Here is a 23,441-nt window from a genome sequence, read left to right on the forward strand (position 1 = left end):
CTCTACTCCAAGGCCAGCACTGACTTTCTAGCCTGATCCTCAGTGGAATGTTAAACAACACTAGGATCCTCCTCTTCCTTGGAATACAGTGGGGACTCAGCTAGGGAGATAGCATGATGTGAATACAATATGTGGTCTGGAGTCAGACTGAGTGTGAACCCATCCAGATGAGGCCACGGAGCGCGGGAGGCACGGAGAGCAAGGGCCGTGGACCCACAGGTCACAAAAGAGCCCTTGCTCACCATGGACAGGGATGTGGTCCCCCCTCGAAAATGGAGGTATGCACTCTCCCAGGCCTTCTTCAGGTGGACACACATGCATCTGAGAATACAGAAACATGGAGGGGATTAAGCAGTTGGCTCTGCTCCCACCTGAAGCCCTTCACAGGCCAAGTTCATATTCATCCCTCTTCTCCACGGTGCACAAGGAGTGTGGTCAGTATGACTGTCTGTTTGATGGGAGACTCTGGGTCACCTGCTATGGCTGTCTGTCACTGACTGATGCTAAATGTGAGGAACCCTAGGGACCTGTCCCAGCAGGTCCAGGCCCTTACCTTCTCTAGCTGTCCCCGGGGAGTTCTGAGTAGCAGCCAGAGCCCTGGGACACTCCTGCAGCTGCAGAGGAAGTTCCAGAATTCATGGAATGTCTCTAATGCTGCTCTGGGTTGACACTGAGGGCCGTGTGTGTATGCTAATTTGTTTAAACCTCACAGCTACTATGGGACAGAGCCATATCTCCACAGATGAGGAAACAGACACAGAAAAGCCAAGCCACCTGTCCAAGATCTGCCAGCCTGAGGCTGGCAGACATGAGCCAACACAGGACCCAGTGTTGAGAGTGGACTCCCCTCACACACACAAGCAGTCCAAGCAGGTCGGCAGCAGAGGGTCCGGTGGGCCGCCTGCACAGGAGGCACCCGCAGAAGCTTCCTCCCATGGTGGAAGGTACAGAAGGACCAGACAAGCCTGCGGAGGTGGTAGCCCAAGTAACAGGCCTCAAAGTATTCTGGTGATAGGTATATTAAACAAGGAGCCATTCCCTAATCTAAACAAACCCAACAAAAAGCCAGTTGGGAAGATTTCAGCTCTCAGTTATGGGAACACAATCTTATGCAAATCGGTTGGTTTCCAATCCTAGAAAATGAATACAAGCCAGTTCCTCCACCTCCCTCCCTTTACCCACCTTGCTGAGTGAAGGTCAGCCCCTAATGTCTTTGGGTTTCTGGAGAACAAGACTGGGTCCCCAGGACTGTGTTGGCACAGGGGTACTAATGGGACTTATGAGGGAGCCTGCCTCATCTCCTCACCTCGGAGTCAAGGCATGACAGCCATCCCTGTGGGAGCCCGCCTGCCTTTCAGGGGAGCCTCGCCACAGGTTGGAACCCAGCAGAAGTGATGGGCAACCTATCAGACAGGTTCCCTGGGACAATGGACCAAGCCAGGCCTGGCGCCTTGTGGGAATCCAGACTTGTTTTCCTACAGTGCTCATGGAAAGGAAGGAGGGGAGAGGCTCCTGGGAAGGGGGCCAGGGTGACCTGGAGCCAGAGGGCACAGGCAACCTGACCAAGGGCAGTTCTGGAAGCTTCTCTGTCTACAGTTTAAAAGCACCTAAGGAACAGGATTGTACACAGCAGGGGTCCAGGGGAAGATGTGGCCACAACAAGGAAAAATGCTTAAAAGCAGGTCCACCTCAGTCAGGTGCCCTACCATCTGGTTCCCACCGGATGACTAGCTGGCGCCTACACAGCCCCTACAGGAGCTCCTTCCCACTGGTCAGCTGGCCCAGCCCAGGAGTCCGGCAGGCTGACTGGAGGCCTCTTTCCTCCAGGCTTATAAACAGCCTCCTTCCGGCCTATCTGGAATGAGCACCCACCTCAGGGCTACTGAGAGGTTGGAGAGGAGGGTCAGAGAGCGGTTCTCCAAGGAAACCTTCCAGGTGCACGTTCAAGGGCCAAGTGGCCGCAAGCCACAGAGAGGCCTTTCCCTGCTCCTTGCTGGAGTTTGAGGGTACACTCACAGCTGTCTCCCTAGCACCCCTCGTCTTCCTTCAGAGAGTTCCCTCTTCTGCCTACCTGCAGGAGTCCCAGGCCCCATGTCCACCCTGGCCTGTCACCTCACTTGGGGTTGGGTCACAGTCACAGTCATCCCTTGGGTACAATTATCCCCGAGATTTCCTGAACACAGACACTCTCACTGCAAAGATCTCGGGCAACACGGGGTAAGGGAGGGCACCAGGTGGACCCGCCTCTCCCATGGGCTGGGCCTTTTCACTCTTGCACCGTGGACAGGTCAGGCTGGTGGCAGCACACGCTCTGAGCACCAACAGCAGCACACTCAGCTTTCCTCCACTCTAGGAGGCCCAGCACCAGGGCCAGGACAGGCTACGGCCAAGGTTAGCAATGGAGCCAGGAGGGCGGGAGACAAATGGCTGTAGGGGCTGAGCCTGCTTCCAGCCCACCCTGAGGATCCTTTAACATCCAGGAACACAGAGGGACGGACAGTGGGAATTTGACAGCACAGCCTACAAAGATACCAAGTGCTTGATACAGGAAGGCCCCTCCAGACAGAACCCAAATGCCCTGTGCTGGTTGGTGTCAGCGATGGGCCAGCCTTTCCCTAGGACAACATGCCTGGCCCTCCTCTCCTCCTCTCTGTAAGGTGTATGTCAATCTGCAAACCCAGGCCCTGGGAAGGGTTCTGTTAACATCTTTCTCTGAAGCCTGCAAATCTAGGGTGACAGAGGGCTAGCTGAGGCTCACCCAGGATGGAGGGGAGGTTCAGAACCAGGCTCCTGGCCCCACCTTGGAGGCTTTACTTGGCACGGTCGGTCGGGAAGAGACATCAGTCAAGGCTCAACAGGAAAGGGACAATTTACAGTGTGGAGGGTGGGGGAGGCTCTGGGGATGTGACAGAGAGGACTGTGGAAGACCGGGGTTCCCAGGATAAGACCATTGTCAATTCCTTCCTCCCGAGACTCTCCCTGCTGAGTAGAAGCCCAGGACCCTGGGACTCAGTCACTTCAAATGGATCCAGGCCGTCCGCACAGCGGTTTGGTGGTTCAGCAGGCTACCATGGCACACTGGAATGTGCCAGCTCAAGGGAGGCCCGGGAAGTTGCTTCCTCACAGCCTCCTGTGTGATTCACCCCTGGACTGCACACCTGGCCTTGGGCCGTGCTGAGTAAGGCTCACTAGAGGGTAACTTCACCACTACCTGGCCCTACAGTTCTCTGGGGACAAGAGGAAACAGGCCTCTGTGTGATTGACCCATGTGGCCATGCCACAGCAGGAGCTCAATAACATATTAAGTCCTGGGACTTGAGATTCATGATATGTTACTGTCAGCATGGAGGAAGGAACAGGAGTCAAAGGCTAAGGGTCTCGGGGAACTTGGAGAGAGTCTGCTCTTTAAATAGGACGAGAACTTCAAGATACAGTTGATCCCATAGCACTAGTCACGGGACAAAAGGTGGAGACCCAGTGACCATCAACAATTGAGTGGTTCACAAAATACAGTTTCTTCACACAGCAGACTGTTACAGTCATAAACTCATGCCCTCTGAACTTGTGTTAAGGATCTGAAAAGCACCTTCAATTCCAGGTGCTGTTCTGAGTAAGGCCAAGTTCAACAACAATCCACAGGTAATTTTCATAAGACAGACGTTCTCCGTTCTGTAAGTGAGCAAATTAACATATGGACTTAAAACAGCAAAAGAAATCAATCTATCAGGGACAGAAGTTTTAGGCTGGCTTCTGGGACACATTTGGTCCCTCTGTGAGGGCCTGGCCCTGCTTAGCTTGTCTACAAGTTCTACTGACCTGTTGGGGAGGCTTTCTTATCAGTCCCGGCTGTTAACTACTTTTACAACCAAATCCTTCAAGAATCTGGCGAAGTCCCTGTAGGGAACTGCCACACTTGTAAGAACTAAAAAGGTATCAGTTCATGAGCGCAGGATGCATGCGAACACCCGTTCTGTTACTGATAAAGATTATGTTCAATGGACCAGTGTCGGGAGGTGCTCCATCAAGGCCCCTGGTCAGTCCAGAGCCTTCTTCATCAGCATGATGAGACAGAGGTGAGGCTGTCCCTTAGGAAGGGAACCTATGTGGACAGTGGTAAGGGAAAAAGAAACGGCCCCAGATGTGTTCACTGAGATTAAAGTGCAGGGCTGATGGTAAGCAGGACAGTGGGCAAGGACAGAATAAGGTGACCCCTCTGAAACCTTGGACAAGCCACCAACCTCCAAATCTCTGCTTCCTCCACTGCCAAGTGCGCCCTCTCGAGTCCTTTCGGCACCCGACTCCAGGGCCTGCCTCCACAGGGAAATATGGGCATCACCGCTGGGTGCACACACCTCAGTGACTGTGACACAGCAGACCACACTGCAAACACAAGGTCCTGGTTGGCCCATTACTGCTAACCCTTCCTGAAGGCTACTGCTTACCTCTTAGAAAGAATACCTCAAGGGGTCTATCTACTCTGCCAGTGGATCATGTTAATCTCCCTTCTGACCTGTGTCTACAAGGCCAGCCTCAGATCTGAGGGCAGAGTGTATGAGAACACAGCATGGGTGGAAAGGTCAGGGGCCAGGGATATCTCTGCACATCAGTGTGTTCACAGAAGATGCATAACGAATGATTAGAGCCCTCAATAAACTGAGCAAAGAGGCCCAAAGAGCCTGAATGACTGACTCAAAGTGAAGGGCTGTGGCAGATTCTGAAAGAGGGAAGAAGATCGGGTGAAACGCAGCTGAGGATGAACATATGTGGTCTCCTTCATTTCCTGGAGACACCAAAGCTGTGACTGCCTGGCCCAGCACATGCCAGTCCGGAGGTCCAGTGGTCACGCCAGTCCAGAGGCCCAGTGGTCCCACCCCTCCCTGGATGGATCAGCAGCAGATGCTGCAGCCCACGGAGCTATCCACAGCTGAGCCAGCACTGCAGTGAGGGCTCAGAGGGACCGTTTACCCCACCAGCTTCCTCAGGGAATTAAGAAACTCCAAGTGTCCAGGCACATGGCCTCCAACGGAGGTGTGCAGGGGCTGGCGGCCGTCAGGGGTCAGGTGCACATGGGAAGAAGGGGGCCTGGTGACAGGGTAGGATGCTCAGGCAAGAGGGGGACATGCAGGGCTGCAATTCTTGGAAGAGCAACAGCACTTCTCAAGGTCTGCTTCCCCGGCCCTGCTGTGTGAAGACTCATCTTTCCAGAATCTTGCCTCTTTCTTGACCATCAAGTTTGTGCACACATTTGATTACTTTTAGTCCTTGAGAACCTGTGGAAACTCTGGTTTCCTGTTTACTGACAGGAAAATGGATGTCCAAGTCTATGCAAATGCTAAACTATGTAAATACCACATTAATTTATGCAGATGCAATGGTGGCTAGAACTGAAAATATACTATACTTAGAGAAGAACAATTGTTTGGTTGGTTTGTTTGTTTTTTTTTGAGACAGAGTCTTGCTATGGAGCCCTAGCTGGTCTGAAACTATGTAGCTCAGGCTGGCCTTGAACCTGCAGATATCCTCCTGCCTCTGGCTACCAAGTACTGGGATTACAGGTATGTGCCACCATAGTCAGCCTTGAGGAGATCAGTTATAAACTCCTTGCACAGATAATTTTTATGAGTCAGGAATGAAATTCAGCACTGAGTATGTAGCTCAGCTGGCAGAATGTGCTAGCATGCAGGCCCAGATTCAAGCACTGATCTCCAGCACCGCATCAAGCAGCCAGGGTTTATAAGTTTGTAATCCTTAGGAGGTGGGGGCAGGAGGATCAGGAGTTCAAGGTCATCCTAGGCTACAGAGTAAGTTCAAAGTTAAGTCTGGACTATGTGAGATCCTAGATAGACAGATAGATGATAGATAGATAGATAGATAGATAGATAGATAGATAGATAGATAGATAGATAGATGGATGGATATGTAGGTAGATGATAGATTAGATAGATGATAGATAGACAGACAGACAGATAGATAATAAATAAACAAACAAATAAAGTCTGTCCTTGTCAGAGCTCCTATATCCATGGACTCAACCAAACTCGGAGCAAAAATATTTAGACAGGGTTGGAGAGATGGCTCAGTGGTTAAGAGCACGGCCGCTCCTGAAGAGGACTGGGGTTCGGTTCCCAGCACCCACATGGCTGCTAACAACTGTCTGTAACTGCAGTTCCAGGGGATCCAAAGCGCCCTTCTGACTTCTGTGGGCATTGAATGACACGGGTACCCTTACATACATGAAGGCAATACATTCATATACATAAGAAATAAAAATAAATAAAATATTAAACATATATTTAGACGAAATTCTCAGAGCAAATTAAAAAATTATTTTAAAAAATTATTTCTAAGCCGAGCGTGATAGCGCACGCCTTTAATCCCAGCACTCGGGAGGCAGAGGCAGGCAGATCTCTGTGAGTTCAAGGCCAGCCTGGTCTACATAGTGAGTTCCAGGACAGCTGGGGCTACAGGGAGATCCTGTCTCAAAAAGACCAAAAAAAAATTATTTCTGTACAAAACATGTACAGGTTTTTTGTTTTGTTTTGTTTTTTGTTGTTAGTCCCTCAAGAATACAGCATAAACATGAGGCTGCATTTACCTTGTGTGAGGTGCTGTGAACTGTGTGGAGATGCTGTGAGGCAGGCTGGCAGTCTTTTAAATCTACTTTACAAAATGAGCTAATAGACTCCAACATAGGGCAGGGGGTGAGAGCTTTTCTGACTGAACAGGAAGGTGTTCCAAGTTCAAGACAGTTTCAGCAAGGCACTCCAAGGCTCCAGCAGTCAGTCTTTCGGCTCTCCCTACCCTCAAAGCCTCAAGTATGTGGGGAATGTCTCGGAATGTCTCATCTGCCCCGCGGCTTGGAAGGGGAGGAGGGCGAGGCCTCTCAAGAACCCTGCAGGTGTGTGGCCCTTTGAGGGAGCAGCTTAGACTCTGGTCCAGGCTCCCCAGGCTTCCCTTCACTGCCATTGACCACGTGCTCTTTTGCTGCTGTTCTGTATTGACTGAGCTTGGACAGGCTTTGGGCCATTTCAACACAGAGGCTTTGAATGCACAGAACAGCTTCCGGTAGCCACTGCTGGCCAAGAGCCTCCCTACCCTGCTCTTGCATCCACTCGAAACAACAAGGTTAGGTCTGATCCGGAGGGGCCCAAAGGCATCCCAGGCAGACTCAGCACGTGAGCATCACCTGGCTGGAGATGTTCAAGCCAGGCACCGCGCTGCTAATCAGGCTGCAGGTATTAGCCCTTCTGTTCCAAGGACATCTGAAAGCCAGACCTAAGCCCAATTCAAAGCTCAAAGGTGAACCCAGGTATGTGTGTCAGGAGTGGATACAGGGGACAGTGGGAGGAACACTCAGGGGGCACAAGCTGGGGTGGTCTTCCAGGGAGATAAAGAGGTGCCTGCACAACACTCATGCCTACATGCCCCCCCGAACTGCATACTTCACAGTGGTTAACTCACTGAATGAATTTCACCTCAAAACCAAACAAATAAGCACACAACTAGGAAAGTGTGGAGAGCACAGGCCTGCGGGGCGACCCCTGTTCTAGTCAGCTTCCTGCTGCTGTGAAACACCAGACGATCAACAAGACAGGCTTGCCTGGGCTCACAGTCTTGGAAGGTTCAGTTCACAGACCAAGGTCACAGGGTCATGCTGCTTTGTGGCCTCAGCAGCACAGAAGACCCTAGGAGAAGGTTGCAAAGACAGAGGAAAGGGTTGGAAAAGGCCCCTTCCAGGACACGCTTCCAGTGACCCACCTTCCTCCCACTAGGCCGCACCTCCAAACCACCTTCCAATGGAACCGTGTGCTGACAGCCAAGCCTTGAACACATGGGTCTCTGAGGGGCAGTAGGTCTAAACTGAGAATAAGACTTTGTCAGTCACTCTCCTTGATGTCCAGGCAGGAGGTGGCTATGCAGAGTTGCCTCCGCTGGTCCTCTACAGAAAAAAATGGACGAGTCCAGCCACCGTAGTTTGGTGGGACCCTCCTTTAAGACAATCTGATTTCTTATTTTTGAAGACAGGGTCTCACTATGTAGTCTTTGTTATGTAGCCCAGGCTGGCCTCAAACTCATAGAGATCTGCCTGCCTCTGCCTCTGGAGTGCTGGGGTTAAAGAAAGGTATGTACCACCACGCCTGGCCCCATCTAATTTTTTTTAATGTATTTATTTTTACTTTATGTATATAAGTGTATAAGCCTGCATGTATGTAAGTGCACCTGTGTCGTGCAATGCCAGAAGAGGCCAGAAGAGGGCACTGGGTCCCCTGGAACTGGAATTAGGGATGTTATCCATCACATGAGTGCTGGGAACAAAACCCGGGTCCTCTGCAAGAGCAGTCAATGCTCTTAACTGCTAAGCCATCTCTCCAGCCCTCCCCCATCTAATTTCCTTTTTTTCAAGATTTTATTTATTATTTTTATTTTATGTGTATGAATGTTTTGCCTGCATGTATGTAAGTGCACCCATGTCATACTGCAATGCCTACAGAGGTCAGAAGAGGGCCCTGGATTCCCCTGGAACTGTAGTTACAAATGGCTGTTAGCTGCCATGTGGGTGCTGGGAACCGAACCCGGGTCCTTTGCAAGAGCAGCCAGTGCTCTTAACCACTGAGCCATCTCTCCAGCCCTCCCATCTGATTTTTTAATTACGTGTTTGCTGTTTAAAATCTACCATCCTAACACAATAACTTCACCTGTTAATTTCTACTTCATGGCTCCTCTTGGTGGCTCTCTCTTTCTACTGGCCAGTGAAGGAGTTGGGGACATGGCACCTGCCCAGTGGCTCATACGCCCTCCCAGATACCGGCTAAGGGTGGGTTCACAGAAGACAGCTTGGAGGGCACACAAACCTGGTGGGATTCTAGGCCTGGGCTTTGCTATTTTCTCATAATAACACTATGAACTTGAACTTGGATGAAACCCTCTCGGAGACATATATTCTCATTTGTAAGATGGGCAGCATACACAGTGCTCTAGGGGCCTGAGATGTGAGTGCCGTGGGTCATTACAAAGCTTCAGTGGGACTGGGGCTCACTCTCATGGGTGTCAGGGAGTCATAGGAACATCTGCCAGCTCAGGGTCTCCCTCCTGGCTCCTTCCCTCTGGTCTCAGGTAGTGCAGTGGGGTCAGGAGCAAGCTAAGCATTTGAACCTGGGTTGCAGGAACTCCAAGCACACCACAGAACTGGGCATCAGCAGAACTCTGGGAAGGGAACCTAAGACTCTGGGAGACTGTCTTACAAGAACCTTGAGGCAAATCAAGCTGTGAATTTAAAGAAACACCAAATACTCATCACGTTTACGTTTCAGGGACAAAAATCACAAGAAGTAGCCTAAAGTGTCAGAGCCGGTGGATGGGCTCCGTAAGCACTGTGATGACTGGTGTTTAGACCCTGAACTTCACCCAAACACAGACCCTGGTGGTCCATCTGCCACCTCAGGCCTCGCAAACCCGGGCTCCCTCACCGGGTTCCCAGGCGGGAGAGGAGAGCACAAGTGAGTTATCTGAACTGGGCTTCTCCAAGGCACCCCTCGTCCTTTTCAGCACTGGACCAATGACTCGCAGAGTGCTCAAAGAAGCAAACCACACAGATGCCACCTAGGGAGTGGTCCCCATCAGCCCTCCCCCAACACTGATCAGGACTGGGCTTGCTCAGCAAGCTACACCAGGATAGCCCAGATAAGTGAGGCTGAGGGAGGCACCTCCACTGGCCTCCTGCTGCACAATCCCCAGAAATCCCTGATTCATGGAGAGAGAACCAAGCCACAGCCACCACCAGGAATTTCAGAGCCCCAGCCCCCCTCAGGCCAGTGCCAGACCCAAAGAATGTGAGGAATGTAGATGGCTCTCAGCGTATTTCCACAACCCAAACAGACCAGCGCCAACCGGGCAAGAGGGTGCACTTATAAGGCAAAGGCCTGCTGCTGGCCACTTCCTGGGCATTAGTCCTTCAAACCTCAGCCCTCAGGGGGCTGAGGACCAACCTGGACTGACAGCTATGGCGTCCTTTGCTCTGTACCCATCAACATCCAGACATTCTTTCTACCCTAGTGCACAGAGACAGGACGAGAACGATCAGGATAAATATACGCCAAGTGACTTTCTTGGCCTCACAGAGGGGATTTAAAGTAAACCCCTAATGACTCCTCAACTCCTAGGCTATCGTAGCCTAGCTGACTCAGGGCTTTATTTAAACTCACGTGTCCCGAAAAGGAAGCTCACCCAACCCAGCAGCTGCTCCTCAAACTCCTTGCAGCCTCGTGCTCAGTTGTAGCCGACCTTTTCCACCAGGAATGACAACATGGCACGTGGAACATCCTCTCCCACTGACTCTATGAGGGACATCCATCCTACTGCCAGCCAGAGTGGTCAGAACAGGCAGGAGCCAGTCCCAGAACCTGGCACGAGGCACCTTCAATCCTCTAATCCAGTCCTTGACCTGAACACCAGCAGAGGCTTCCTCTTGACACCAGGAATGAACGAACAAACGAACGAATGGGGGTATCAGGAAATCTATAACCATAAGGCCACTGCTCCACACTGCACGTGGGAAACTCATAACCTCTCTTGTTAGAATAGTAGCTCTTTGTGCAAACACAGGATAGGCAACCTGGAAGGGAGGAAGCTGCCAGGCTGGTTTCTCCACAGGACAAGAACAGAAATGGACAGAAAGTAAACATATGGGTCCCAGCTGGAAGAGCCCCATTGATGACAGCTGACCTTCCTGTGCTGTTAAGGGCCACAAGGTCACCAGAGGCTTCTGGAAGCTACTGCCCCCTGCTACAGTGATCTCTGTGTGCAAGGAGCCTTCCATGTACACACACACACACACACACACACACACACACACGCACGCACACACACACGCACGCACACGAGTCCAAGCACACACACACACACACACACACACGCATGCACGCACACCCACACGCATGCACGCACACCCACACGTGTCCAAGCACCTCAGGCAAAGGAAACGGTCAAAATATGTGACTTATTCAAGTGCCTACCTGGTGGGGAATGTTGGCTTCCTGATGTCAGAGGAGGAACTCCAAGCCCTGATCTTCCATCTAGAAGAGAGAGGCCCTGTGAGACAGAAAGGGCAGCGTGAGGAGATGCTGAGCGTGGACTGTGGTAAGGGGTCCTTGCAGGGGTGGGGAACAGTCTGGCAGCAGAACTTCCTGGTGAGCCTCCCAGGGCTGTCCTGTTGGAAGGTCACAGTGGCTGCCTGGGGGGTGGGGATGGGTGGGACAAGGCCTGCCCTCAACCACAGCCAGCACTAGCCAGGCCTGTGGGGTGCAGCGGCCTCACAGAGACTGCACCTCACAGCCCTCAGCCCTGCTTCTTCTGCCTCTTCAGTATCTTTTCAATCTCCCCACTGCGGTGACAGCCGGAAATCTGCCCTCAGTGCAGACCCCTGACTTGCTGTTACATTCACCATAGTTACTAGCTATTATCAGAGCAGCAGGTTAGTGTCAGTCAAACCCAAGGACAGATTCTAGCCCAATGGAGCAGTCCCCTCCCGAGACACTGGAGAGACAGCTAAGTCCCAGAGAGACATAGTCAGGGTGTGAAAAGCAAGAGCAAACTCAACCACCATGCAAAACACATGGGCTGAAGGCCATCTCATCCCCTGGAGTCACCCACCTCAGGCTAGCTTTCTAGAACGGAGTAGCAGAGCCACTGTGGGCCTTTATGGGAATATAGTACCTAGGCAGGTTGGGAAGGAAGTTCCATTCTGGACGCTGTCCCTACCTCAAAGCCATTCCACTTGTAACAGCCCTCTGGCACACAGACTCACATTTGTGTCCCACACCTTCACAGACCAGCATCTGTGTGCCTGACCTGCACAGGCCTGCATCAGTACCCCTCACCCACACCAGACTCATCTATGTAACACACAGTTTAAAGGGCATCGCAGTCCTGGGAAGGCAAGAATCTCTCCCTGTGTGGCCAGGGAGTGTGCTGAGCCTTCAGGACAGACTCTGCCAATTAGGACTTTCCCTACTGTCTGATGGAAATATGAATTCCAGATGCACAGAAAGGTATGTAGGGGGTGGGGTGCAGAGGAAGTGGCCTGTCAGGACACAGAAAATGACCGTTAGAAAACAGATGTGCCTTGTAAACATACAGGCAGTGTTTGAAATCCATGAACACCACGAAAAATACCACAACAATATGAGAAGCTCACAAACCCGAGAAGTCCAGGGTGAGGGACAGGGGACACATTTGGGGCACTGAGTGGGCACCAGTCACCCGTGAGCTTGCTGGGATGGGCCAGTTGCCTTGCTCACAGGTCTAGTGTGACCTCAGTACTAGGGAACTCAAGAGTGCTCCCAGGTCTCCAGGTGCTTATTTCTGCAGAGCAGTGGAGGCTCATCGTGCCCGAGGGGAAGGACCTGACCACTGAGGAGGGGCTGTGCAGAGTGGCTGTGGGTGAGCTGTGCCGGCTCCCATTTTCAACCTTCTCCCAACTCTTCTGACTTCTCCTATAGGGACAACACATTTCTTTCTTTTCTGCCTTTCAAAAGTTCTTCCTTGGGGGCTGGAATATAGCTCCATGCTAGAGAGCTGGCCTAGAACATGTAAGGCCCTAGGTTCAAGTCTAAGCACCAGAAAAGAATAAAAAGGAAGTTCTTCCTTGGGTCTTCAAGATGGCTCAGCGGGTAAAGGCTTCACTGCCAAGCCTTATGACCTGAGTGTGAACCCCAGAAACCCACAGAGCCGAAGGAGAGAAACATTTACAAGCTGTCCTCTGACCTCCCCAAGAGTGCCATGGCAGCCCCCCACACTAAATGAAATGCAAAGAAAAGTTCTACCTCAAAAATCAGTGACCTCAGCATACCATAGTCCTGGCACCTCTTCCTTCCTTTATACCCCAACACCTAAGGCCCAGGAGAGGATGATAGGAATCCCTACACTACGTTCTGACCAGGTCTGCCTGCCAGCCCGGCATAAAGGATGCAGGAAGAGGGCCTCCGTGGGACCAGGACCCAGCAAGTGCCAGCCAGGAACAAAAGGAACAGATCACCCCAAGGAAAGTTCTCCCTCCCATGTGGCCCAAATAACAGCGGCTGGCATCAGCCCAACACTACCCCAAACTGGCCACTCACAGCAGCAGTGCCAAGAGTACCTCCAAAGCGACTCTGCCCTGTGCAAAGCAGTTTCTCTGCGGTAGACCAGGATCAAAGCCCACCATGACCCCAGGGCACGCCTCATGCCCACCAACCCCCAGGGCCCACAGTGCCTTTCTGTGTGGAAGGCTCCCCAGCCCCAGCTCTGTCCACTCCACAGGGCTGAAAGGCCATGGGGGCTGATGAGGTAACAGAGTACAGGAAGAACTGTCCTGTAGGAGAACCTGGGGTCAACTGCCTCAGCCCCCAGGCCCTTTCCTACTGTTCATCCACCCCCGCCACCTGCTCTGGGTGTGGGGCACAAATAACCAAGCACCTGCTGAACCTCTCCTGTGGCCAGGAGTCTTCACTCAAGCTTCCGTCTGCAGAGTCCACTAGCTTCTCGATGCACTTGCACCATGCTATTCACTGCTAGTTAGCCCTGCTTCTTTTAGAGAGAAGGGCCTTGCTAGCTCTCTGGGACTCCTCTTCACGTGTCCCGGCTGCAGGTTTTAGCTGAAGAGCATCTACTCCTAGCCCCATAGTCCTGAAGTTGTAGATCATCCTGTAAGTTCCAGGCAGGCTCCCCAGGCATGCCAACATTAGGTAAAGTCAGTCCTACCTGCACATGGAAGGTATGTGGCGCTAAGTCAGGCTGACTCAGAGCCAGCCCCACTGGCCTCCAGGAGGAACCATCTGCCAGCACAGTGCTGGGAAGAGGAATGGTGGGGTTGCTGGGGGCATCTATGCTGGGAAGGTCTAGATGACAGGACCAGCTGATCACTGTCACCTTCCCTTCCTCCTACTTTACTTCTCTGGAAACCCAAGGACTCTGCACAAGGACTAAGAAAAAGGGCATGTCTGGGGAGCCAGGACACAAGAGGGGACCCATCAGCTCTCACAACCCAAGGACCATCACATGAACGATGAGGTCACCAACAAGTTTGGAAGATACCTACATCTCTGGTTGTGTGGTGGTTTGAATGGACGCCCCCAGAGGCTCCAAGTATTTGAACTCCTCGTCCCTAGCTGGCGGCCCTGTTCCGGGAAGTTCAGGAGGTGTAAACACGTTGGAAGAAGCACATCCCTGGGGGCAGGTCTTTGACAGTCTATAGCTTGCCCACCTCCAGTCTGTCTGTTTCCTGTGCCTGTCTGAAGATGTGAGTACTTAGCTTTCTGCTCCAGTGGCCTCCCCTCCATGATGGACTCTCATCCCTCTGGATCCATAAGCCTAACAAACTCTTCCTTCGATAAGTTGCCTTGGTCATGGTGTTTTATCACAGCAACAGAAAAGTAACTAATCCAGGTTGCTTTAAGAAACATCATTGGGCAGCATTTCGGACAATCCCCACAAGCCCCGACAGAGGGAGGACAAGTCTTGTTTTTGAGAGTGTCTAGACACCAGTGTCTTCTTCCTCTGCCCAACAAGAAGATATTCGTGTCTCCTTTGTGTGTCTCTTAGGGTCCCAGTGGGTGCAAAGCTGCAGAGCTTACCCTAGCCGAGGCTTGGAGAACAGGGAGGGTGATAAACGGTCTCCATCCACCAAATTTAAACAGCAAACTACAAGGAAACATGACTGCCCTACACCCTCGTTCCAGGCACCCTCGTTCCAGGACAGGCATCAAGAAGACACTCAGTGAGTCCTTCCACTTCCAAGTTCTTAAATGATGCACCCCTACCCCCAATTTTTAAGCCATAGTACCTCAGAATGTAACCTTATTTGGAGACAGAATCTTTAAGTTGGTGACCAAGCTAAAATGAGATTAAGGCTCTAATCCAAAATGAGTAGGAGACACTAAATTGGAAATTTGGAGAGGCCCACGCACAGAAAAAGAGGCTGTTGGGATCATGAAGACAGATGGAGGTGATGCTTCTACAAGCCAGGATGGCCCATGCCCTCTTAGCAGCCACCACAGCTACGTCAGGCCCGGAGCAGCTCCTCTCCACAGCCCCTGGAGGAGCCTAACTGCCTCACACTGTGCTGGACTCCAGTCGCCACAACTATGGGGAAATGCATGTGTGTTGTCTGGGCCACCCAGCAGCTTGTGGTTCTGTGTTTAAACTGTCCTGTCAAAGTAATCCATCACACCCTGGAAGCTCATCGGCAAAACAGGAAAGGGGTCTTGGGGCCCTTCCATCCCAGAGGGTGCTGGGGGGAGACAGACTTGGAAGCTCTGTGAAGTCCCCATCCACCTCTAGAGTGTTCAGGGAGGGGCCTGCGTGGCTCTATTCCAGAAACCGCCCCCCAAACTCTGTAACTCTGTCCCAACACCCTGAAAGGACCTCCAGCAGACATCTATGGATCCAAATGATTCTCATGCCCAGCACCTGCTGTTGTCTAGACTGGGGTCTCTGGTGCAGCAATCAGGCCCGGGCACCCTCAGCTCACTCTGAGCAACTGCTGAAGCTGTTGAATGGATGCATGTGACAGAATTCTGGTGAATCCTTGTCCTACACCAGGCACAAGCTTTGTCCTGCTAACCAAACCCAATCTGGCCACCTGTCTCTGTAGGGCCCATGAAGACAGATTGCTTATGTGTTTTCAAATAGCTGGGGAGGGGTTGGAATGAATCAAAAGAAGACTGTTCCACGAGGTGGGCATTACTTGAAGTTCAAATCGCAGGGTCTACACTGACACTTCAATAAACAAGCCAACCTATTGGCTTATGTCTCCTCCAGGCGATTCTGTGCTACAAGCACGGCACAGCCTCAGAGGCCTCTGGCCCCAAAAGCCGAAAGACCTGTTTCCTGGCCTCTCAGAGACATTTGCAAGGCACTGTTCTATGCCAGGCTACTTACGCAATGGGCACAGGGCCAGATAGCCGCAAACTCAAGCCAGAGGCAGTGGGCCCCCACCCACGGGTGCTGACCGGCAGCCAGGAGTGATGACAAGGGCAGCCGGGATAGTGAGGGTGGGAGGGAAGCAAGAGCGAGGGTGCGGCCAAAGGGAGGCAAGATCAGGCCCAACATAACTTCAAAGTCTGGCTCCAACCTCCAAAGGGGAGAAGCATCCCAGGCTCCTTCATGCAGGGGAGGGACAACCGGGCCTCCTTCAGGGTTCAGTGCAGGTCAGTTCCCTGGCCCCTGTGACATCCCAGAGCCCTGGATTCCAGAGCCTAGCTGTGCAACCAACTCGAGGCCCTCCGGGGTTACGGGACAGTTTATCACACAGGATGGTCTGGCAATGGCCAGGCCTGACATTTAAGGCTATCAGCATCAACACTACTCAAACCACTGAGGGGTTTGGGAGATAGCTCAGTTGGTAAAGTGCTTGCAGTAAGAGTTTGAGCACCTGAAGTCCATCCCCAGCAGCCACATAAGGCTGGGAAGGGCGATGTGTGCTTGTAATCCTAGTGCTAGTGATGGGGGTCCCTGGGACTTACAGGTGAGCACTAGGTGCCTGTGAGGAACTTGGCCTCACAAAACAAGGTGGACAGCTGCCGAGAAACAACCCTGGACTCCCAATACACACATGCGCATACACACAAAAATACATGTATGTACACACACAGAGACATACACACAAACTGCTCACAGACACTGAAGAAGCCCTTGGTGATACAACCAAGTGTAGGATGAAGGAAATCATGCTGACTTAAGCGGCTAGGTTTTTCACATGGAAAAAGGCAGCCTCGCTTATCCTCCCCCAAGTGACAAAATTTCCGATGTCACAGGTAATGACACTCTCCTCTCTCCTGCACTAAACCCATGCTGAAGGGTTAGCACAGACAGGCACTGAGAACAGTACACGGTGTTTCATCTGCCAGTCCATCCACCACTCCGCACACACTCTGGGTTCCAGCCTGGAACTCGTACAGGGTCAGGTACAGGGTCAGCGGGCATCCCTTGGCCACCTTCTCTGAATGCTTTTCTTCGAGGTAGTTGGTGCATCTGCGCAGCCTCTGGCTCTCATAGTGTGGTCTTCCAAGTAGGCACTGAGAACAGTACACGGTGTTTCATCTGCCAGTCCATCCACCACTCTGCACACACTCTGGGTTCCAGCCTGGAACTCGTACAGGGTCAGGTACAGGGTCAGCGGGCATCCCTTGGCCACCTTCTCTGAATGCTTTTCTTCGAGGTAGTTGGTGCATCTGCGCAGCCTCTGGCTCTCATAGTGTGGTCTTCCAAGGCCTGTCACTCGCTCCTGGGCTACAAGGCTGCTTTCTTGACCACTGCGGACTTCTGTGGTACAGGCAGGGAGTTGCTGGCCATGGTTTGAGTGAACAATACCCTCCACAGGCTCAGCACGTGGACACTTGGTCCCCAGGTGGTGGTTTAGGAGGACGTGCACTGGGGCGGACTTTGGGAGCTCACAGCCTGGCCCCACTTGGAAGTTAGCTCTCTCTGCTTCCCGCGCGTGCTGGAAGATGTGAGCGCTCTATTTTCTGCTCTGCCTGCCTCCTGCCATGCCTCCCCTCCCACGGTGGAGTGCCCTGGAACAGTAAGCCAAAATAAACTCTTTCTTCAGTAACTTACCTTTGTGTCTTATCAAAGCAGCAGAAAAGAAATTAACAGAGTGCCCTGGCTGAAGGAATCTTCAGGCAATTTCACTAGCACACAGTGACTGGTGAGGAGGGAGATTGTGGGTCTTAGAACAACTCGAGTATCTCAGGAAGGCTTGATGCAGCCTGAAATCATGCTGTTAGATTAGACAGCGTGTAAACACTGAGGGGAACAGTGACACTGAACTCAGACCCTTCACCAAGGTCCTTATGTCCTTACTGTGCTTCCAACTGAAAACCAATGGGGCTGGAGCCACTCAGACAAGACTTGGCAAACCCACTCTTGGGAAAGGCCCGTGCCCACGGCCCCTGCATGTGGCCTTTCCTGTTTCTTAAAAAGCTATCCATGCAGGTTTTGCCTAACTTTTCCATCTCACTGGTCAGTTCCCTCTAGGCCCTCACAGTTGGACCCATACTCTGCTAGCAGAAGGTCTTTTTTGTGTTTGGTTTCTCAAGATAGGGTCTCACGTAGCCCAGGTTGGTCTTAAACTCGATAGGTAGCCAAAGGTGGCCTTGAAGTCCTGAGCCTCCTGCTTTTTGCTAGGACTGAAGGTTTTCACCTGATTTTCTGTGACCACCATCTGAAAACTACTGAAGATGTAGTTTCCCCAGGCAAGGGGCCTGGTCCTCTGACCATGACTTGGAAATATTCTTGGAAACCAGCGGGGAGAGACATGTGCAGGGCTGTGGGGGCAGCCTGGTACAGGACTGAAGGCTGTCAGTCACCCAGGCAAGGTCAAGTCAGATGAGCCAGACGGTCAGATGTCACCTCATGTTCCTGGGCCTCAGTTCCCTCGCATGTTGAACAGGGCTATGTCACATGAAAACCTCCAACATGGGTTTGCCTTCCTTTGCCTTTTTGATAAGTAGATCGTTTGGAATGATGGGCCTTGCCTTTTACTTTTGGGCAGGAGACACTGAACACTCAGCACCAAACATGTATTAGAAACGTCCCCAAATGCTTAGAACTTTGTTTCTTACATCCAAGTAAGGCTGAGGCTCTCAAGCATTAGCATGTGTTAGAAATCCACGGAGAGCTGATGACCACAGAGCACTGCCTGCACCCCCCGCCAAGGTACCTGAGGCTGAAGTCTGAGAATGTACATGTCTACCAGGTCCCCAGCCGACACTCAGAGCCACATCCTACAACCGATCCAGAGTACGCCTTTACATCTGACATCTCAGTTCCTGCCCTCGACAAGCGTGAGAAGGTGTGACAGGTGCTCCCCAGGACAATGACCAGGGCTTCGTTGGTGTGTGGAGGATGGAGCTGAGCAGACCTGGTGGTTTGACCCACTACAGAGCAAAGCCAACATCTGTGACCTAGATAAACAGAGGACTGAAGGACAACAAAAACAACCATAGACAAAGCAGGTCCCAGAGACCGGAAGTCTGCAAGCAGAGCCGGCTACTCCCGGGACTGCACTTCCTTCTCCTTCCCCACAGGAGACAAAACTGCCTCAATCTAAAGGCCTGACAACGTTAACCCCCTGCCTGATGGAGGGCAGGGCCCTGTGGCTGGGTGTGGGAAGGTTTTGGCCTGGGAGAATATGGAAGATTTAGAAGGTAAGTGCCTGAAGACTCATGTTTTACCTGAGTGGAAACTCAAATCAAAGCTGTGCCGCCAGATCTGTGACGTCCCCTCCTGAACACTGGACGGGGTAACAATACCATACACACACGGTCCCTGCAGTCACCAATGTTCATTAAGTGTTCGTTCCACCTCTCACAACCCCACACAGTCAACTCCTTCCTCAACAGTAGGTAAGTGCGTGAAGACTCATGTTTTACCTGAGTGGAAACTCAAATCAAAGCTCTGCCGCCAGATCTGTGACGTTCCCCCCCCTGAACACTGGACGGGGTAATAACACCATACACACACGGTCCCTGCAGTCACCAACGTTCATTACGTGTTCGTTCCACCTCTCACAACCCCACACAGTCAACTCCTTCCTCAACAGTCTCACTGTTTGGACAGCAGGGAGAGCTACCACATGTTGACCGAGGGCCAGCAGGATGGAGAGCTGCCAGCTGACCTTCTGGGTCCATCTTCCCATAGGTCAAATCTTTGTCTTGGCAACCTCTCACCTTAGTAACAGCTTAAGAACAAGAGAGAGAAAGGCAGTCAGAGGTCGCCACCTTTCAACAGAGCCCACGTTCTTCCCATGCCGGATTCACTGTGGACTAAGAGCCTTCTTCCCTCCGCGGTTTGCAAGGGGCAGAGGCCTCTGCCTAACTGGAGCTGGGACAGTCACAGCTGAGAAAGCCCAGCCAGAGCAAGAGAGTGAAGAGAGAGCGAACGGGGTGCCTACTTTCCAACAGTACCAGTAACCGATTCATTCATCTGTCGACTTTTCTCAGACCAATCCTTTCCAAGGGATCCACACCTCCCCGCAAACAGTGTGGACACCGAGGGGAAACCAGTGGAGAACAAACACTGGAGTTCCAAACGTGCATCAAGTCCTAAGAGCAAGCCTGCATTTCTCTAAAATGGAGCCTCAGTGTCCAAATCCTGCTGAGATGACCATCAAGCTACCCAGAAACACGCAAAAGCAGCCCCCCATCATCCACTGTAAGAAATGCCTTTTAAACACTCTGTGTGTGTGTGTGTGTGTGTGTGCGTGTGTGTGTGTGCGCACACACGTACGCACAGGGAAGCCAGAGATCGACCTCAGGTGCCATTCCTCAGGAGCTGCCCACATTGTTTTTGGAGACAAGGTCTCTCACTGGGACCCAGAGCTCATCCATTAGGCCAGGCTGGCTAGCCAGTGAGTCCCAGAGAGCCACTTGTCTCTGCCAGCACTGTAATCCCCAGCACTGGGATTACAAATTTGCAACACGATGCCCAGCTTTTTTATGTGGGAGCTGGGGGCTGCACTCAAATTCTTATGCTTGTATGGCAAGCATTTTGCTGAATGAACCATCTCTCCAGGCTGCAGAAAATACCTTGTCTGTGTGTGTATCTGTGTGTGTGTCTGTGTGTGTGTGCGCGCGCATGCGTGTGTATATTTTATTTTTTTAATATTTTATTATTTTTATTTTATGTGTATGCATGTATTGCCTGCATGCAGATAAGTGCACCCATTCGTGCAATGCCCATGGAAGACAGAAGAGGCTGTCGGATCCCCTGGAACTGGAGTTGCAGACAGTTGTTAGCTGCCATGTGGGTGCTGGTCTTCTGCAAGAGCAGTGTTCTTAACTACTGAGCCGTCTCTCCAGCCCCATGTATGTGTATTTTAATCTCAAACTTGCCGTCTCTGGATGTGTACCATCATATCTGGCAATACTTTGTATTTAAATATACTTTCAATTTTTTTAATGAAAACTTGAAAAAAAGCCAGTGTGACACTCACTCTGTTGGGTTGTAATGCATTCTGGGAGACCTTGCAATTGATGTCACAGGACTAGGTGGTGCCCGACCTGCCAGTCCTGAGCTAGCTAATGGGACCACATCCATTTGCCTCTTGGATGCCATGGCCTCTCAATTTCAGTCAGGCTGAAGGAAGCACAGACAGGGGCAGGGACCTGGTCAGAACACAAATACCAGAAAGGCCCTGTGGGATATAAAGTTGGAGTCTGTCTAAGCGCTGCCCCAGGAGTCCCCAGGCTCAGCCTCTCTGCTCTGTGACTGGTCTAATCATCTATAGACTGTGCTCTTCCTTCCTCAGAAGGCATCATTAATTAGGCATGAAAGGTTAGCACACTGTAAGCCCAGCTCCTGCCTGCACAGCTAAGGCTCACCTGGGTCACAGAATGTCATCAGATCGCTGTGCCATCTCGCAGTCCTCATAGGCTCACTTTCCTCCCTTGCCTTTTTGTGAGGCAGCGAGACTGGTGAGATGAGGAAGATGCTGGAAGCCAGAGAAAGGTTGGACATGAAGACGAGAGCTGCCTAAGGAGGTGAGAATGACACAGAGTGAATAGCACCTCCAGCCTGGAGGGATTCACAGAATGTCATCAGATCGCTGTGCCATCTCGCAGTCCTCATAGGCTCGCTTTCCTCCCTTGCCTTTTTGTGAGGCAGCGAGACTGGTGAGATGAGGAAGATGCTGGAAGCCAGAGAAAGGTTGGACATGAAGACGAGAGCTGCCTAAGGAGGTGAGAATGACACAGAGTGAATAGCACCTCCAGCCTGGAGGGAGCCAAAGTCCACGGGCAGGACACGCTCCTCTGCTCTTCCACACTCGCCTTCAGCCTCCACATACACTAACTCGCCACTGCGTTCTCCTGACTGTCTCTGACAGTGACGGTTTGGGCTCACGTGTCTCAAGGCAGAAAGAAGGCTTTCCAGAAAGTTACACAAGGGACACCACACCACAACGGACAACACACCAGAAGAGATGAGCTTATATAGCAGGGGAACTGCCAGGACAATCTCCAGACAGTGGGTGCTCCTCCCGAACACGAGGCACACCTCTCAACTGATCCCTCAGCAGCCTGGGATCAATGCTCGCAGCACCACAGGACAATTCTAAGACCTGGGCTCCTAGCTCCTCTGGGTCACGTGTGTGTGTGTGTGTGTGTGTTGGGGGGGGGTTGTTCACAGTCCAGAACAGATAGGAAATGCACAGCTGGCTCTAGGTCATTGGCTTGGTTTTTTGCCAAGACACAAACACACAGTTAAATAACAGAAATGATCTCCAGGTCAGTTCTGGTCAAATCTGGTAGGCGATTTTGTATTGTTAATATAGAAAATCCAATTTAGAAAGCCAAGCAAATATTCTGTTCCATTAATATGCCACATTTACACCAGCTCAATCGGAGGGAGAAAGCAAGGGGCATTGAGATGCCAATGGATGTTTTTTCATTAAGAAATACATAAAATCCCAGACTGAGGATCACCAGGTCAAGGGATTGGAACTCTCCGCTTGGTCTGGGTCCTTAAAGAAGAATTCATGGTGCCAGGGCAGTCAGGAGGGAAGTCAACCCTGGGGACTGCCTGCCACCGGTTCTGAATCCTGCCACACGTGCAGAAAGCTCCTGGAGTGGCTGCCCTTCAGGGCTCTGCTCAGACATCACCTCCTCGGATCCCCAGACCATCTTTCCTATTTCGCTATAACATGGCTTAAGATACAAATGTTTCACAAATACAGTTCTGGGGCCCAAGAACTCTGAACCCAGTTTCACGGGGTTGAAGCCATGGTGCCAGGTAGGGCTGGTGCCTTAGAAGGATCCGAGGGGAGAATCACTTGTGCTGCCCTTTCCAGCTTCTAGCAGCCACTGGGATCCCTGCCTCCCACCATCCTCCACGTCCTTGCTAGTCCAGTCCGTGTCATCATCAGCCTCCTTGGGTCACGCCTCTCTACCTCCCTCTGCAAGGGCCAAGTAGGAACTCCATGTGCTACTTTGGCACATGGACTCGTTTGAGTGTTACAGCCTTAATCTCCAGGCTGGCGATGCTGAGAAGTGGTGGGACCCAGAATGTCATCAGGAAAAGAACAAGCCTGGCTCTAGAATTTCTCTGGCTTCCTGTCTCTCCAGTTGATCCTCAGCCCTGCCCAGTTCCTGTCATGATGCACCAAACTGTGCAGCAGCCAGAAGGCACTTAGCAGAGCCAGTAGATGCTGGCACCAGGCTCTTGGAGCGTTTTGTTATCAAGTAAGACATCAAGAAATCTGGCCACCACAGCTCCCTCTATAGTCACAACTACCAAGTCTGTTTTGCTGTAGCAGAAGCACTTGTGGAAATGAATGTGGGGTTATCTTTGGGGGCACTGCTGAGTTGGCCACTTGCACCATCAAATGCTGCATGCTTTACAGCCCACCCCTCACCTAGCTTCACCTGCAACTCCCTGTTGGTGTGTTTTTATCCCCCGACCCCGGC

At 51.8% G+C, this 23,441-nt stretch overlaps 1 protein-coding gene across 4 annotated transcripts in view; it reads right to left on the reverse strand.

Moving 5' to 3' along the window:
• Sh3bp4 (SH3 domain binding protein 4) overlaps positions 1-23,441 on the reverse strand; it is an 81,014-nt gene that overhangs the window by 33,784 nt on the left and 23,789 nt on the right. For 2 of the 4 annotated variants that reach the window (XM_017798680.2, XM_029564537.1), the window contains exon 2: positions 11,013-11,088. The exons of 1 other annotated variant lie outside the window; for it this stretch is intronic. The gene's annotated coding sequence lies outside the window, so the exon portion shown is untranslated. Of the gene's footprint in view, positions 1-11,012; positions 11,089-21,359; positions 21,429-23,441 lie in introns of those variants that run through there. One more of the 4 variants, XM_029564538.1, reaches the window with a different exon arrangement.

The sequence above is a fragment of the Nannospalax galili genome, unplaced genomic scaffold (genome assembly GCF_000622305.1).
Source record: "Nannospalax galili isolate Female #2095 unplaced genomic scaffold, S.galili_v1.0 scaffold1777, whole genome shotgun sequence".
Taxonomy (NCBI): domain Eukaryota; kingdom Metazoa; phylum Chordata; class Mammalia; order Rodentia; family Spalacidae; genus Nannospalax; species Nannospalax galili.